We start from the raw sequence: 16,402 nt of genomic DNA, 5'->3' as shown, positions 1-16,402 counted from the left end.
CTGTGTCTAATGCCAGTTTGAAGATGGAAGAACTCTGTCAATGATTCACATCAAAATCTTCAGCCTTCCCAGATAGCTTGTTGCAATTTAGTGAGAGCTGAGTATCTGGGTGGGACTGACCTACTGTGCTCCTCACACACTAAGCAGCAGCAGGATGGAGGGCACAGAGGGAAGCTGCTGTCCCCTTCACACACTCACATTCAGTCTGTTCCTTTGTGTCCCTCCCTCCTGCCCTCTAGCACACCTACTCTCTCTCAGCCCAGAGCTGCTCCAGGGTCTGGTGGAACTGGTCTCCACTCACATTCCCACTGTGATCTTCACAGGGCTCATTCTGGGCTGTGCTTTTCCTTTCTCTGTTTCATCCATCAGTGGGCTCCTGTCTGCTTTCCATTTTACTATATTGATACATTTCTCTTATAATTATCTTGCCGTCATGAAATGAGATTCATCTGTTTATTTCTTTTCAAAAATTTTTTATGTATTGATTTTTTTTTCATTTTTTGCCTTGAACCAAGGGAAAGTTATGACTTAACACTTCAACACTATACTTCATTGGTTTCTCAATTTCATGATAATCTCATAGAAACTATTGGGAAAAAAACTCTCTCTACTTCAACAAGCAAATTTCTTTAGCTCCTTAAATATGTAACTTCCAAATTAAAATAATTTTAAAAGAAAACATATTTGGATTTTTTAATATGGGTTCTATACAATTTTGGGGGGGGTCATTAAGTTGCCCAGACTGGCCATAAGTTTGTGGGCTCTGACATTCCTGCTGCCCCAGCCTCCTAAGCAAGTGGGACTCTAGGCTTCACCATGCCCTGATGTACAAAATGTTCATCCTTGCCTTGATAAAGATCAAACAGATTTTCTGCCACTGAGTAGTAATCAAATGCTGACTTCATCTGAACAGGGAGATAGATTTCTTCTCTCTTGTGAGCCATCCATGAGCTGTGTTTGTGAGCTATGCACATTGAAGCTAAATGAGGGGACAAGTCTGGCATTGCATGCTGATTGGGCTGCATGATGCAGGTGTTCCTTTCCTGTAGCTCTGCCTGTGATCTCACACAGCACCTGAAATGGGTGTGACTTGCCAAGATGTCAATCAATCTGCTGACCACAAGACATTAGGAAGCAAGACTCTACCTTTGAAACCTTATTGCCTGCCTTATTTGGTGAAGAACTTTCCATGGAAAATCCTTTGTGTGTCCATCCTTCCCCCCATAAAAAATAGATTCTGGTGCGGCTCTCTTTTCCAGTGAGTTGCAGCATAGAAGCTGACCCTTAAGGTTACAGAGCAGTCCCACCTTCAATCTGAGAAACTCATGTCCATGTGTTGAGTGGTTTCTTTGCTAGTTTTCTTAGTTTAATGTTACAGCCAGCTCCTTTGAACCCGGCTCATCTCAGTGTCAGGTCAGATGATGGGGAGACTTCTCTTTTTGTTTGTTTCTTTGTTTCTGAGCAGTAAGGGAAAAAGGAAAGATTGGCAGGGAATAAACAAAGAAGGAAGGAATCCTACACAAATAAACGAATTTCCCACACTGTGCTCCTTGAGATAAATTGCTGAGAGATTGAATCCTTCCAAGAACACTTATCTTTCCGTTCCCCTTGAGTTGATTCATAGGGGCTATGCAATTGTACTATATCCCTGTTTGAACATTGCCTTTGCATCCCAGCCTTGTACAACAGTGCAACTTCCAAGGCAGGAAATGAGGGCATCTCTCTGTCCTTTGTGCTTTTGGAGGTTTCTGACGTTTCCTCACCCCATGCAGTCTTGCAGTGGCTCTGGGCTTCATGTTCCACACTGCATCACAGGTCACATCTTCAGTCTCCACTGGATGAACTTCTTCCTCTGGGGCCCATGCTTCCGAGAAGTGTAGATGCTGAAATCCAATTCTGAAACTAGTGGACTTGCTAGATACATCACAAAAGAACTGAATTAAGTGCAAGGCTCTGTGTCCACTCCTGGCCACCAAAGTTTTACTTACTTAAGAATTTTATTGGTTCCTTATCATTTTACCTCATAATGGGATTCATTGTGCCATATTTGCACATACACATGATATAATGTGGAAAACCTCATTCCCTTCCAACCGCCCTCCTCAAATCCTCTTCTACTTACTGATTTCCTATTATTACTTTTTAAAAAAATACATGTACTTAGAAAATTTTAATCAGAAGCACATTCTAGAAACATTTAAAATTTCAAACTGACTATATGATTTGGTCTTATATATATAAGAAACTATGTGCAGGATGGTGACACAGATTAGAACCCAAGGGAGAAGTGGTTTCAGGCTGGTATGGGTAGGTGTAGTGTTTGGAAAGTGGTTCTTCTGACTTTGGAAAAGGATTCCTGTTGGTTAGATTCTCATTTCACTGGTGATTCTCTACTTCTCTTTGTATTTCACTTTTAGGCTCCAATGTATTTATGTTAAACTAAGTTGGTCAGAGAAGAGTTTTTTTATTAGGCCACAGAGCAGACTGCCCTCATTTGTTTGGCATGTTTCCCACCTGTATGGGCTCACTTCATGCTTAGCTCAGGTGAGGGTCACTGACAACCTCTCTTTTGTCTTCTGTAGTTCTGAAAGTTTTCTTTTACTTCTGGTCTGCTGGTTGTACTCCCTTCTGCCTTATTGAGTTCATGAATATTTGCTACCTTTTTGTTTGGTCTCTTGTTCATTATTTCTGCCATATCTTCCTAACCCTAATCATTCTACCTACATGTCTCTGTAGGTGGTTCTCTGTAAGTCTCCCTTTTTTGTGTGATGTTCCCATAACTGAGCATAGTATACCAGTCTGTTCCAACCATTGATAATGACAGCAGGACTCTCACTTTCTTTTCTTAAACGTAGTACTTCTAATACTTAACAAGTATTAGACTTTTTGAACAGAAACCAAGGAGTCGTCACACTTTCTGACAAAGAAGATTATAGCTTTTATTAGTTTGGGTAGATTGATTAATTAATGACATGTGATCCAGGCTGAGATTTAGTATGAGTCTCTTGTTTATTTTGCTTTTTTGCTTTAGCAAAAAATAAATAATTTGATTTCCTCACTCTGATGCTTACCTGTAGCAGCACGTGGCCATAAGAAGACTTACCTCAGCCTAAGGCCACTGATTCTTACCCACTGTGTCCGAGGAATGGCTTTGCAAAATACTATGGAGTATCATCTGTGTTCAGAGTCTAGAATACAATCTTCTGTGAATAATTTTCAGTTAAATTGTTGTCCTCTTCTTCTGTTACTTAACTACCACTTCTCATGTACTTTAAGATTAATACCATGTACTGCGGAAGGTGACATCATCACAGATTCTGAAAAGGACGCGCACATTCCTGGAAGTTGGCACGTCACACCTTGACATGAGAAGTGCACAGCCTGTCTAGATCCCCGGTCCCGCCTCTGGCCTCCAGAGGGCGATGTTGCACAAGGCGGCGTCAGTTCTCACTGAGCATCCTCTTCATCCACGGAGCCCCTCCTCCCTGCCCCTGGCTGATGCTTCCTCACTGATGTAGTTAAGGGACCTGTCACTAGAACAAGGGACCAGAGAGTATCCACACTGCTTAAAAGGAAAGCCTCTTTCTAACCGTTTCTGAAATTTGTCCAAGCAAGGGACTCGTGCAGCGCCTCCTCTCCACTCAGTGTCCCAGAGGCTCAGCCACTGCGACCTTCCACCCGCGGATCCCTGTAGCTTTCCCCACCAGCCATGCTCCTGCTGCTGGTGCCGGTGCTCGCGATGGTTTTCACCCTGAGTGAGTACATGCCATTCCCTCTCCCCTCCACCAAAGTGACCATGATTTGATTGGAACTGGAGAGAGACGCGTCTTCTCCACAGCCAGGTCTGCGCTGCTTTTCCTGACTCAGCGTCAATGTTGCAGGAGGAAGCGGAGCCCAGTCAGTGACCCAGCCTGACCGCCATGTCCTGGTCTCTGAAGGATCCCCTCTGCAGCTGAGGTGCAGCTACTCATCTTCTGTTCCTCCCTCTCTCTTCTGGTACCAGCAACGCCCCAGCCAAGGCCTCCAGCTCCTCCTGAAGTACGTGTCAGGGGCCACCCTGGTGACAGGCATCAATGGTTTCCAGGCTGAACTTAGGAAGAATGAAACCTCCTTCCACCTGACGAAGCCCTCAGCCCATTGGAGCGACTCAGCTGAGTACTTCTGTGCTTTGAGTGACACAGTGCTTGGGGATGCAGGGGGAGCTGAGCACAAACCTGACACAGGGCACTTTCTGTGACACACAGGCTCAAGCTGGGGAGTTTTCAAGAGGTTTTCCTTTTTTGTGCAGCCCAAGAGGACAGAGTGGCCTGAGCCCTGGGGAATATTTGTCTCCTGAATATTTGCCTCCATGTCTGTGTACTGTCGCCTTCAGACTGGCTGTGGCCCAGATAAAAGTTCTGTGTTGAATTTCTCCAGGAGGGACCCCTGTCTTCCCCCACAACTTCATGCTCCAACTCCCACCTGACACCTGCACTCTGAAGAACGTAGCTACAAGGGCTCTCAAGTTAAAAAGGCAGCAGCACTTTAATTTTTAAAAGTCACTTCTAGCATCCACTGTGATGATTAGCATTGCCTCAAAGGGACTTTATTTAGTGTCTGGCTACAGACATCCTCTTGTTTTTTTTTTTTTTTTTTTTTTTTTTTTTTTTTTTTTTTTTTTGGTGTGCTATTTCTTCCCGTTTTACTTCTTTTTTTAAAAAAAATATTTAATATTTATTTTTCAGTTTTCGGCGGACACAACATCTTTGTTTGTATGTGGTGCTGAGGATTGAACCCCGGGCCGCAGGCATGCCAGGCAAGCATGCTACCGCTTGAGCCACATCTCCAGCCCCCGTTTTACTTCTGTACCCCTTTTCATTTCTGTTTGGAGTTCTCCTGACATGAAATTTATCCTTTCATTGTCCTTTATTTCAATCAGGTTTGTACTTCTCAGGGACAAGAATATTTTAAAGTTATGGTGAAAACATGTTCTACTGTTTTTTAAAACTGCAAGTCTGCAATTCAGTAACTAGGAGCAAAATATAGTACAACAGACCTCTAGAACTTTTTTTATATTGTCTAACTGACACTTGATTCTCCTGGACCAGTACCTCCCCATATCATCCTCTTCTTAGTCCCTGACAGCCACCATTCTACTCTGCTATGAGTTTGACTAGTTTTGATACTTCATCTAAGTGGAATCATGCTGTATTTGTCCTTCTAAGACTGGTTTATTTCAATTAGCATGATGTTCACAAGGTTCATCTGTATTGTTACACATGGCAAGGTCACCATATTTTTAAAGGATAATAATATTTAATTTATGTATGTGCCACATTTTTTATCCATTTATCTACTGTCTGACATTAGGTTGTTTCCACATCTTGATTGTTATGAATAGTACTGCAACACACAAGGGAGTGAAAATATCTCATTGAGATCCCAATTTCAATTATTTTGGATAAATACCTAGAAGTGGGATTGTTGTATTATACAATAGTTCTATCTGTAAATTTTTCAGTATGGTCCATACTGCTTACCCTAATGGATGCAACATTTTGCATTCCCACAACCATGTTCAAAGGTTCCAATTTCTCCACTTCCTCACCAATACTTGACTGTTTTTTATTTTCAGACAGTAGCCATATTCATCGATGTGAGGTAAAATCGAATTGCAATATCTCATTCCTCTGACGACTGGTGAGTTGAGCACAAAGGACCCTGAAGAGACCTAAGACCATTTTGAAAAATTAGAACAAGCCTGAAGGTATAACACCTCCTGGGTTCTCAATATATTACAAATCTTCAGTAATTAAAACAGTGTGATTCTGTCATTAAGACATACATACAAACTAATGGAACACAACAGAGAACCCAGATATAAGGTCATGAATGTACATTCAACTCATCTTTGTCAAATACCAAGCTCACACAATGAGTAATGAAACAAAGATAAATGTTCAATTAAAATATTTCTACAAAGGATTATGTTAATGACTTATGGTTAAACATTTTAGCAACTCATAACTACCATGAAAATCTGTAGGACTGATTAGAAGGAAACTGTTTTTAAGCCAGAGAATATGAAATGTTACTTAGCACTAATTCATAATTGAGGAAGTGAGTGTGATAGTGTTTGAGTGGTGTCGTTCCTTCTCTGGTCACCATTGGTGGTCCTGTTGCTGAGCTGCCCTCTGTGTAGCTAGGAAACAGCTGGCTGAAAGCCCCAGGAGATCCTGTACATGGGGTATAGAAGAACCTAATTTTCTATTAATTACTATAACCATATTCACATCTGATTGGCCTGTGCTGAGAGCTGTGGATAAAATTCAAAAATTGTATTTAGAATAAAAATTATACCTTTTAAACTGAGTCCCCTTTCTGCATTTTCAACAAAATAGAATGAAAGCTAATGTGCTTACTTTGGTAATTTGACTTTTGTAGCTTTTATAAAACTAAAAAACATTGTTCTGACAAGCCAGGTGACTCTAGTGTATGAACACAACTTCTTTACAGAGAGTGAAAGTCTACCAAAATATCTGGTAGACTTTGTCATTGTTCTTACCAGGGATAAGGGATAGTGGGCTAGCAGTTTGAATGTAATATTATTGAAGCATATTTTAAAATTGTCTTTAAGTAAATGGTTTAATTTCTACATAATTATTATGTTGAAGTGTCTTTTTTGACATTGTAAAAACTGATGCCTCAGTGTGCTTGATTTGAGCAGCTTAAAGCAGTACTTATTAAGGAAACATATAAATATGAAGTACCTCACGTTGAAAGTTATTGAACTATATTTTAAATGTAACAGTGAAGATCTTGTTGGACACATGAATGTGTATAATTATGTTAAATGCAAATGTTTTAGTCATCTATTTTACTGTCATGATTAAAGACCTGCCAAAAAACCAGTTCAGGGGAGGAAAAGATTTTTTGAGGGCTCAACAGTTTCAAGGTCTGCATCCAGGCATAGCAGGCCTCATTCCTCTGGGCTTGAGGAGAGGCCTCATTCCACCATGGCAGAAGAGTGTAGCTGAGGGAAGAAGCTCATATGAGGATCAGGAGAGATTCCACCTGCCAGATACACAATATATATCCCAAAGCCATGCACCTGATGCCCACCTCCTCCAGAACACCACTCAGTTAATCCCCACCAGGTTCATAGAACAAACAACAACAAAAAAATGTGTAATGGGAAACTAGAATCCCCTTAGTGATTTGTGAATATTTATTATAATTTCCCTGATTATTAGTGATGTTGGACTAATAATCTTTGGCCCTTTATGTCTTTGGGTAAATGTCTAGTCAAGTCCTTTTCTCATTTTTAAATCAGTATTTTTATTTTTTTCTATTGAGTTATAGGATTTTTTAATATATATATATATATATATATATATATATATATATATATATATGGGATTAACCTCATATCAGACATGATTGTGAATATTTACTTTCATCCCATAGGTTACATTTTTGCTCTATAAATTGTTTCCTTTGCTGAGGTGATTCAGGTGGCTCTCATCCACAATGACCTGTGTGCATGTAAGAAGAGGAGATTAGGGCACAGACAGTACAGGCAGAAGGGGGACCAGTTGAGGACACACTGAGAAGATGTCTATCTGCAAGTCAAGGAGAGAGGCCTCAGAAGAACCCAAAGCTGCTGACACCTGGATTTTTGACTTAAATCCTCCAGAATTGTGAGAGAATAAACTTTGTTGTCTAGGTCACCAGGTCTGTGGTATTTTGTAGTACAACTAGCAAAGTGGCACTTCATATATGCATCCTACTGTGCAGATAGATGTGGGTACTGGACTGGGCCCCAGGAGTCGGGGGCATCTTTCCAATGCTGACTCAGGAGCCAGTTATGGAATAAATGAAAGATTAAGAGTTTCCTTTGGGGCAGTGGGAGTAATAACAATAACACAGGGATGACAGGGCTGAAGAGACAATGGAATTACAGCTGTGTATATCATCCTACCTGAGCAACTTTGCAGGTACCACCTGCAGAGCCAGGGCTCAGAAGAAGAGCTCATGGATGCTCAGAGGAGGGCTTCTCCAGACTGATTTTCTGTGCTGTGCTGAGTTGGTAGATTTGAGCCCAGTTCCCTGAACCTATTGAGGATTCCCAAGCAAAGCTGGTATTTACTAATTTGTTCCTTTTTTATTTAATCAAATCAGACTTCATTTCCATTGCTCACAAAATAAAAGCTCTGACATATATAGTCTCATTCCAGCATTAGATTTAAAAAGTCAGAAGATATATTTGTAGAAATTGTAATAGTAGCAAACTTAACAGTGCTTCTCAAAGGTATCCAGTAGTTTCTGGATTCCAGCATTCTTCCTTCATTGAGTTCATATCTGAATTCAGCTGTATCTGCTTTTACTCTAAGCTGGAACCAGCATTCAAGGCAGGAAGAGAATGGACTATATTTCAGGTTCCCTCTGTGTCACTTCTGCACACTTCACCATCCAGAGCCCATTCCATCAGCAGGATGATATTGAGGCCACCAGATGTCAGTGTCTCCCTCTTCTTAGACTTAACTTTCAATCTCTGTGTGTGTATGTGTGTGTGTGTGTGTGTGTGTGTGTGTGTGTGTGTGTGTGTGTGTTTGCGCATGCACACGCGCTTCCATCCTTACTTGCTTGCATGTGTATTCAAAGCAAAGGACTGAGTTTGCTGCTGACTGGCTGGGTAAAAAAAAATCGAGACTTGGGGGAGGGGGAACGGAAGACTAGATAAATGTTCAGTAATGGGAACTTTTCTAACTGAGGAACTTGGCTCCCTTTTAGGTCCCAGAGCTGTGCCTCCTGTGATCCTAATAAGGAAGGAAGATGCAGAAACTCCAGAGAGTGTGTTTGGTGACCCTGTGGCTTCAGTTGGCCAGTGAGTGGGGGCGCTCCTGGACATGGAAAAAGGAGACTGGAATTTAGAGCCCACATGCTAGACAGATGAGGTCTTCCTGTGATTTGGGGAATAGGATTTGAAAGTTCAGTAGTGACTTCTTGTGTCTGGCTTCATTTCTGCCTAGGGGTGAACAGCCAACAACAAGAAGAGAACCCTTGGGTCCTGAGTGTCCAGGAGGGAGAAAATGCCACAATGAACTGCAGTTACAAAAGTAGTATTACCACTCTGCAGTGGTATAGACAGGATTCAGGTAAAGGTCCTGCTTTGGTGATCTTAATACGTTCAAATGAGAGAGAGAAACACAGTGGAAGACTAACAGCCACCCTGGACACCTCCACCCAAAGAAGCATCCTGCACATCACAGCTTCCCAGGCTGCCGACGCTGCCACTTACTTCTGTGCTACAGATGCACAGTGATCAGCAGGCACCTGCAGCCCTGACGCAAACCCTGCCAGGGCGGCATCCCAGAAGCCCTGACCATGGGTGGACTTCGTGGTTTCACATTCTCCATGGGGTGGGAAAAGAGTCCATTCAAATTTGTGATTTTTTTTTTGAAGCATTTTGGAATAGGGGTAAGGTCATGAGATATGGAAATGGAACAGCAATGCCAGGCTCAGTTCTGCCCATCTTGGCTCAATGTCCTCAGGCTCATCCTCAGTGTAGGTGCCTTCTATATCCTAACATGACTTGAAGGATTTCAATCCCTGATTCCAAATGATTTTTCATATTCTAAATTTATCAGGAAAAAAAGTAAGCCCTGTACACCAGCAGAGGAAAAGGAAAGAATGCTCAGTATTGGAAGGTGTTTTAGTCAGGTTTTTTTCTTTTCTTTTTTTTTCCTCCTGTGACTTAAAGATCTGAATATAACAATTTTAGAAGAGTAAAAGTTTATTTGGGGGCTCACAGCTTCAGAGGACTCAGTCCACAGAAGTCTGGCTTCATTTCTTGGTGCTTGAGGTAAGGCAGAACATCATGGCAGAAGAGTGTGGCAGAGGGAAGTGGCTCACATGATGATTTAGGAAGCAGAGAGAGACTCCATTAGAGAGAAACAAAATATAAACCTAAAGACACACCCCCAATGCCACACCTCCTCCAGCTGCACACTACCCACCTTCAATTGCCACTCAGTTAATCCCTATCACGGGATTAATTAACTGTTAAGTCTCTCATAACCTAATTATTTCTCCTCTAAATTGGTACTTGGGTACTCTAAACCTTTTTGCATTGTTTCACATGTGAGTTTTTGGGGGGACTCCTCACATTCAAATTGTAACAGAGAGTCTCACCTGTCCTATTGCAGCTCTATACCTGTCTTATCTCAATGTCCTCAGGCTCATACTCAGGGGGGTCTTTGAGTTGCCTGAGATGACTCTCGCTTTCCTCTGGTTCCAGGGAGTGATGAACTCTTAGGCATTGGGGTTAGGAGGGATCTTAGGATATGTCCAAGCAAATCTTTCATCCAGCTGAGGATTGGAGCTGTTGTGTGATAAGAGAGGGAAACATCTGAATTGGATTCTGTCATTTAAGGGTTGTGTAATTTCCAAGCCTCAACTTCTACATGAGGAAAAAGGGAATCTGTAAGAAAGTCCTAGTTTCCCCATCTAACAGGAGAGTATATTCTCAATAGCCAGGACCAGAAATGCTGTGTTGTGAAAGGCTTCTAGGATCAAGTACATTGGTTTTCCATCTATTTTTATCACTCCTATTAAAATAAGTAAATGCTGACTATGATTTTCTTGACACAGTTTTGAAACTACTGAAAATGTGTTTGTGGACAAAATCAGGGCATATATTTATAATGCATGCTTGGTGAGAAAGATGCAGGGGGAGGGGAAACACAGGTCAGCACTGTGGTTCCCTGCCGCAGTCTGGCTGGGCACAAAATCATGAGCCACTCACACCTTGTAGATTCAAACAGCAACTCTATTCCCGAACTCACACTGGCACTCTACACACATTCTGGGGAAATCCACGTTCTGAATCCAGAATACTCTCTGAATCCCGTGAGAACTCAAGGGGAACTCAAGGATCGGGCTTGCCTGAGGCAGCAGGATAAGCCCTATTCCCAGCAGAGTACACCTTAAACCTTGAACCGCCCTAAACCCAAGGAGCAGGATACTCCCTAAAACCTGATCCGCCCTAAACCTGGATCTGCCCTGGTCCTTGAGCAAGGTCACCTTACTCAAGCATACATGCAATGTCACTGCAAATGACCTGGGTCCAAAGGCAAGCCCATTTCCACAATGGAGAGTCCTTCGTCTAAGCAACATGGAGTAGGCTGACAAAGAAATTGCCATGCATCATTCCTACTTGGCAATGGCTCTCAGCAGTTCCCAAAAGCCCCACCTTGACCTGCCAGCATCACCTGTGCCAGAGGAGCCTAGAGCACCACAGAAGGTGTGGACTACTGAGCTCAGTGCTGGCTCACTCAGTGGGCTCTGTCAAGGTGATGGGTTTGTTTTTTTAATGAATATATCAGCCTTATTTAGAGATTGGCAGAGCTTCTTGTTACAGAAGACCCCAGGAGTGTTTTCAACAAGGAGGAGGTTACTTTTCTCTCATATAAAATAGTTCTATACAAAGCAGGGCTGTCATTTGTTGGGGGCTTCATCATGTTGTGAGGAACCTGGGGTCTTTCCAGCTTAATGTTTCTCATTCTTCAGGTGTTCCTGTTGTGTTTACATTCCCCCAAAAAACCTGCTAGAGAGCCTTTCATGTCATACCTCTTCTAGGAAGAGAGAAGATCACAGGCCTTGGGTACTTGCTAGCAGAGGAAGTTTTTTCTCGAAGCCCCACCCAGCGGTCTTCATTGACATTTCACTCACCAGTCACCAGATGTGCCCCCGACTCCCACCAATGGAGGGGTAGATGGGGTTCCAGGACTTCTTTTAAAAAATGTGCCTGTGTTGCCATCCACATCAAAATAGAGTTCTATTTTTAAATTTGGAATTTTCTGTTGGATGACAAATAAATGTTTTAATTTTTTATAATATTTCATTTTATCAACACATATTAATTATGAATATTAATGGGGTTTGATGTGATAATTCCATATGTACATACAGTATGCACTGACCAATCCTACCACTTTTCCCACCCCTCAGCCATCCCAGTCTTTAGTAATCACTACGCTACTTTCAGGTCAACTATTTTTTTTTAATTCCATAAATGAGAGAGAACAGACTGTGTCTGACTTATTTCACTTCAAATAATATATTCTAGTTTCATCCATTTTGCTACAAATGAAAGGACTTTGTTCTTCTTAATGGCTAGGCAATATTCCATTGTGTATATATAACACATTTCCTATTATCTACTCATCTGCTGACAGGCACCTCAGTTGATTCTTTATCTTAGCTATTGTGCATCACATGAATACAAGTGCACAGGTATCTCTTGGGTTTGCTCATCTCACTTTTATTTCCTAGAAGTAGGGTAGCTGGATCATATGGTGGTTCTATTTTCATTTTTTTAATGGAATCTTTATACTTCAGAGGTTCTACTAATTGGCATTTCTTCCACCAGTGTATAAGAATTATATTTCCTCTACATTCTTATCAACATTTATTGTTCTTATTATATTAATTATTTTGCTAATAATTCTAACTTGAATATTGAGAGAATATCTCATTGTAGTTGTGATTTGTGTATCTTTAGTGGCTTAGATAATGAAATTTTTTGTTTTTCTTCTTCTAAGAAGTATCTATTCAAATAATTTGTGCAGTTATAAATTATAGGACTTGCTTTTTGTTGTTAAGTTTTTTGAGTTCCTTACATATTCTGTCAGATTAAATTTTGGCATATATATTTATTGCATTCTGTAGATTGTCTTTTCATTCTATTGATTGTTTCCTTTGCTGTGCAGAACTTTTTCATTTGATATAATCCCATTATTCTTTGTTGTTGTTGTTGTTAATACTGGGAAGGGAATTGAACCTATGGGTGCTTTGCCACTGAGATCCATCTACAGTCTTTTTTTTTTTTTTTTTTTTGAGGCAAGGTCTCACTAAGTTGCTGAGGCTAGTCTCCTACTTGTGATTTTCCTGCCTCAGCCTCCAGATTTGCTGATATTGCAAGTGTGCACCACTGCACTCAGCCCATTAGTCAATTTTTGAATAAAAGCATATGTCTAAGCATCTGAGTGACTAACTTATAATTAAACATTCCTAATGATTATGATGTTTTTGTGTGTCATTTTCACCAAATTAAGGGTAAAATGGGATAATAATATTTTATAAACCAAGGCATCATGGTTGCTTCAGTGGATAAAAGTTTTCAGAACAATTTTGTTATTATTTTGATTATCTTCTACACACAGGCTAAATGCCAAAGAATTTGCATTAACATAGTCACAGCTATCTTCTTTGCAACTTGCATTCCACTCTAGGGAAAATACCACATTCAAAGATGGAGAACAGGCTACAGGGACAGGGAGAGCACAGAGGGCACTGTCCCTTCTTGAGGCTATTTGACAAATTCCCCTTCTGCACATTTCTCTTTGCTTCAGCTGTGGCATAATCTTGTAGGGCAGTTTGTCTTGCTTAATACCTGAGCCAGATTTTGAAGAAAATTCCACAAGGAATCAAGCAAGAGAGGAAGAACTCTCTCAACTTTGGTGAATTCATGAATGAAACATTCTGCTGACTCTCAGACAGCCATGCTACATGCTTCCTGCTCAGGACTGGTGATCTTGTCTATATTCAGGGAGCAGCATTTACTACTCAAAATGGCTAAGATGTTCTATGCCTTGGTTTTAGGATGACCTTCCAACCTCTTGGAATTGGAGAATATCCCTATTACATTTCCAGTGTAACAATGCCTTTGGTATATTAAGAAGGGTGCCATAGAGACTCTATGACCCAGGCAGAGGGCCTGTTATGCTCCCCACACTCCCAGAGGGAGTTATGACCCTGAACTGCACTTACAGACACAGCTGTCCCTTTCCTTTTCTGGTATGTCCAGGTATCTAAACTAAGGGCCTGGGCTCCTCCTAAGAAGCTCATCAGGAGACCAGCAGTGTTTCCAGGCAAGCCAGCTAGGGGCACAGCTCCTTCCTCATAAAGAAACCCTGCCTGCAGAGGTGAGCCTGACATGACACTGTGCTTTGAGGCTCTTGACGGGCCGCACAGGTGCAGCACAAACTCAAAGGGTGAGGAGGTCTTGGGTGTGGTCACCCAGGGAGGGGTGATTCCTCTGTCCAGTATTCCTGGCTAGAGATCTCTGTCAGGACTTTCCAGCTCTGTTGCCTCAGAGCCAGGACATCTGGGGTTCTTGGATTACTCTCCAGGGCAGAATTGGGGGAGGGACAACGTCAAAGGGAACTGGGCTGTTTTCCAGTGGAGCTTGTGTTCAGTACAGATGTTTGTTTTCTTCCGTAGATAAAGAACATGCCTAACAAGGTCCACTAGCTCTGCTACAGGACATTTTAGTTAGTTGGTCTGTGCTGAAACAAGTCAGTTTAACTGCTTATAAATAAGCTGAGGCAAAATGGTTTATGAGCTAATCTGTGATTTCTTTTTACAACTGGAACCAGGAATGTGTGTCTTACTGATTTTTTTTGTTTTAATTTGTTATATATGATAGCAGAATGCATTACAATTTATATTACACATATAGAGCACAGTTTTTTATATCTCTGGTTGTTCACAAAATAGGGTCACACTATTTATGTCTTCATACATGTACTTAGGGTAATGATGTCCATCTCATTCTACTATCTTTCCAACCCTCTTCTCCCCTACCTTCCCCTCCCTCCCCTCTGCCCTATCTAGAGTTTGTCAAATCCTCCCATTCTACCCCCCAACCTCATTATGAACCAGCATCCTTATATCAGAGAAAACATTAGTATTTGGTTTGGGGGGATTGGCTAACTTCACTTAGCATTATCTTCTCCAACTCCATCTATTAACCTTCAAATGCCATGATTTTATTTTCTTTCAATGATGAATGTGTTCCATTGTGTATATATACCACATTTTCTTTGTCTGTTTATCAACTGAAGAGCATCTAGGTTGTTTCCACAGTTTAGCTATTGTGAGTTGTGCTGCTATAAACATTGATGTGGTTGTGTCCCTGTAGTATGCTGTTTTTAAGTCCTTTGGGAATAGACCGAGGAGTGGGATAATTGGGTCAAATGGTTCCATTCCAGTTTTCCAAGGGGCCTTCATACTGCTTTACATATTGGCTGAACCAATTTTCAGTCCCAACAGCAATGTATGAGTGTACATTTCTCCCTACATCCTCAACAATACTTCTTGTTGTTTGTATTCTTAATAGCTGCCATTCTGACTTAGAGTAGTTTTGACTTGCATTTCTCTAATTGCTAGACATGTTGAATGTTATTGCATATATTTGTTGATTGATTGTATATCATCTTCTGAGAAGTGTCTGTTTACTTTTCTTGGCCCATTTATAGATTGGGTTATTTGTTTTTTTGGTGTTAAGATTTTTGAATTTTTTATATATCCTAGAGATTAATACTTTATCTGATGTGCATGTGGCAAAAATTTGTTCCCAAAATGTAGGCTCTCTATTCACCAAACTGATTGTTTCTTCTGCTGAGAAAACCATTTTTGTTTGAGTCCATCCCATTTATTGATTCTTGATTTTAATTATTGTGCTATAGGAGCTTATTAAGAATGTCAGGCATGATGCAGATTTGGGCCTTCTTTTTCTTGTAATTGGCACAGTGTCTCTGGTTTAATTCTTAGGTCCTTGATCCATTTTGTGTCTTAATGATTTTAACAGGAGAGGCTCCATTTTTAGTAAGTGGAACTTTTATTTGCTCTGCCCTTGATTTCTTTTTCCCATGGGGTTGTTTAGAAATGTGAATGCTTAAAACATTTTTAAGAGGACAGGTAACAGAGACCGTCCTCCTGTCTGGGACACTGCAGGTTCTGAGCAGCCCTGTCAGTACAGGCTGTTGCAGGGCATCTTGCTCACACTGTGCCGACACACCTCACTCTGCCCTTTCACTCAACTTGGCAACTCTTCAATGCTGAAGAATGACCTTGAGGTTCTGTGCTCTGAGATATTCAGGGTTCTACACATGACTCTAGCAGTTAAACCTGACCTATTTTTTTTTCATTGTATTTGTGCCACCATACTCCTGCAGCAACCAACAAAAAATTCAGGTGTCTGCTTACAACAGAGGAGGATGCCCATGTTCACTGGGATCCCAAATTGATAAAATACTCTCATGTTTCTCCACACCAACTGAACATAAACAGATGAACTTGGGCTCTTGCTGCAACCCTTGGGGAGTCAGTTAGTGAAAAGTTAGGGGAAGGTCCCTAACTTTTTGAAGATCTGGAGCCCTGCATGTTCTTTTTCAACCTTGCATTCTCTGGGTTTGGCAGATGTAAGGCAGGCTTTGGAAGGCCTGATGCTGCTCTCATTTTAGGGCTCTCTGTAAGAAAAAGAAAATGAGCTTGGAAATACTAGTTTCTATGGCTGGAATAGCAGGAAGCCATGAAATAAAAGCTTGATTTGTTTCTTGATAAACCTGTCTCTGCA

Source organism: Spermophilus citellus (assembly GCF_964194105.1).
Source record: "Spermophilus citellus genome assembly, chromosome: 4".
Lineage (NCBI taxonomy): Eukaryota > Metazoa > Chordata > Mammalia > Rodentia > Sciuridae > Spermophilus > Spermophilus citellus.
The sequence above is the reverse complement of the archived record's forward strand: the minus strand, read 5'-3'. Positions refer to the sequence as shown.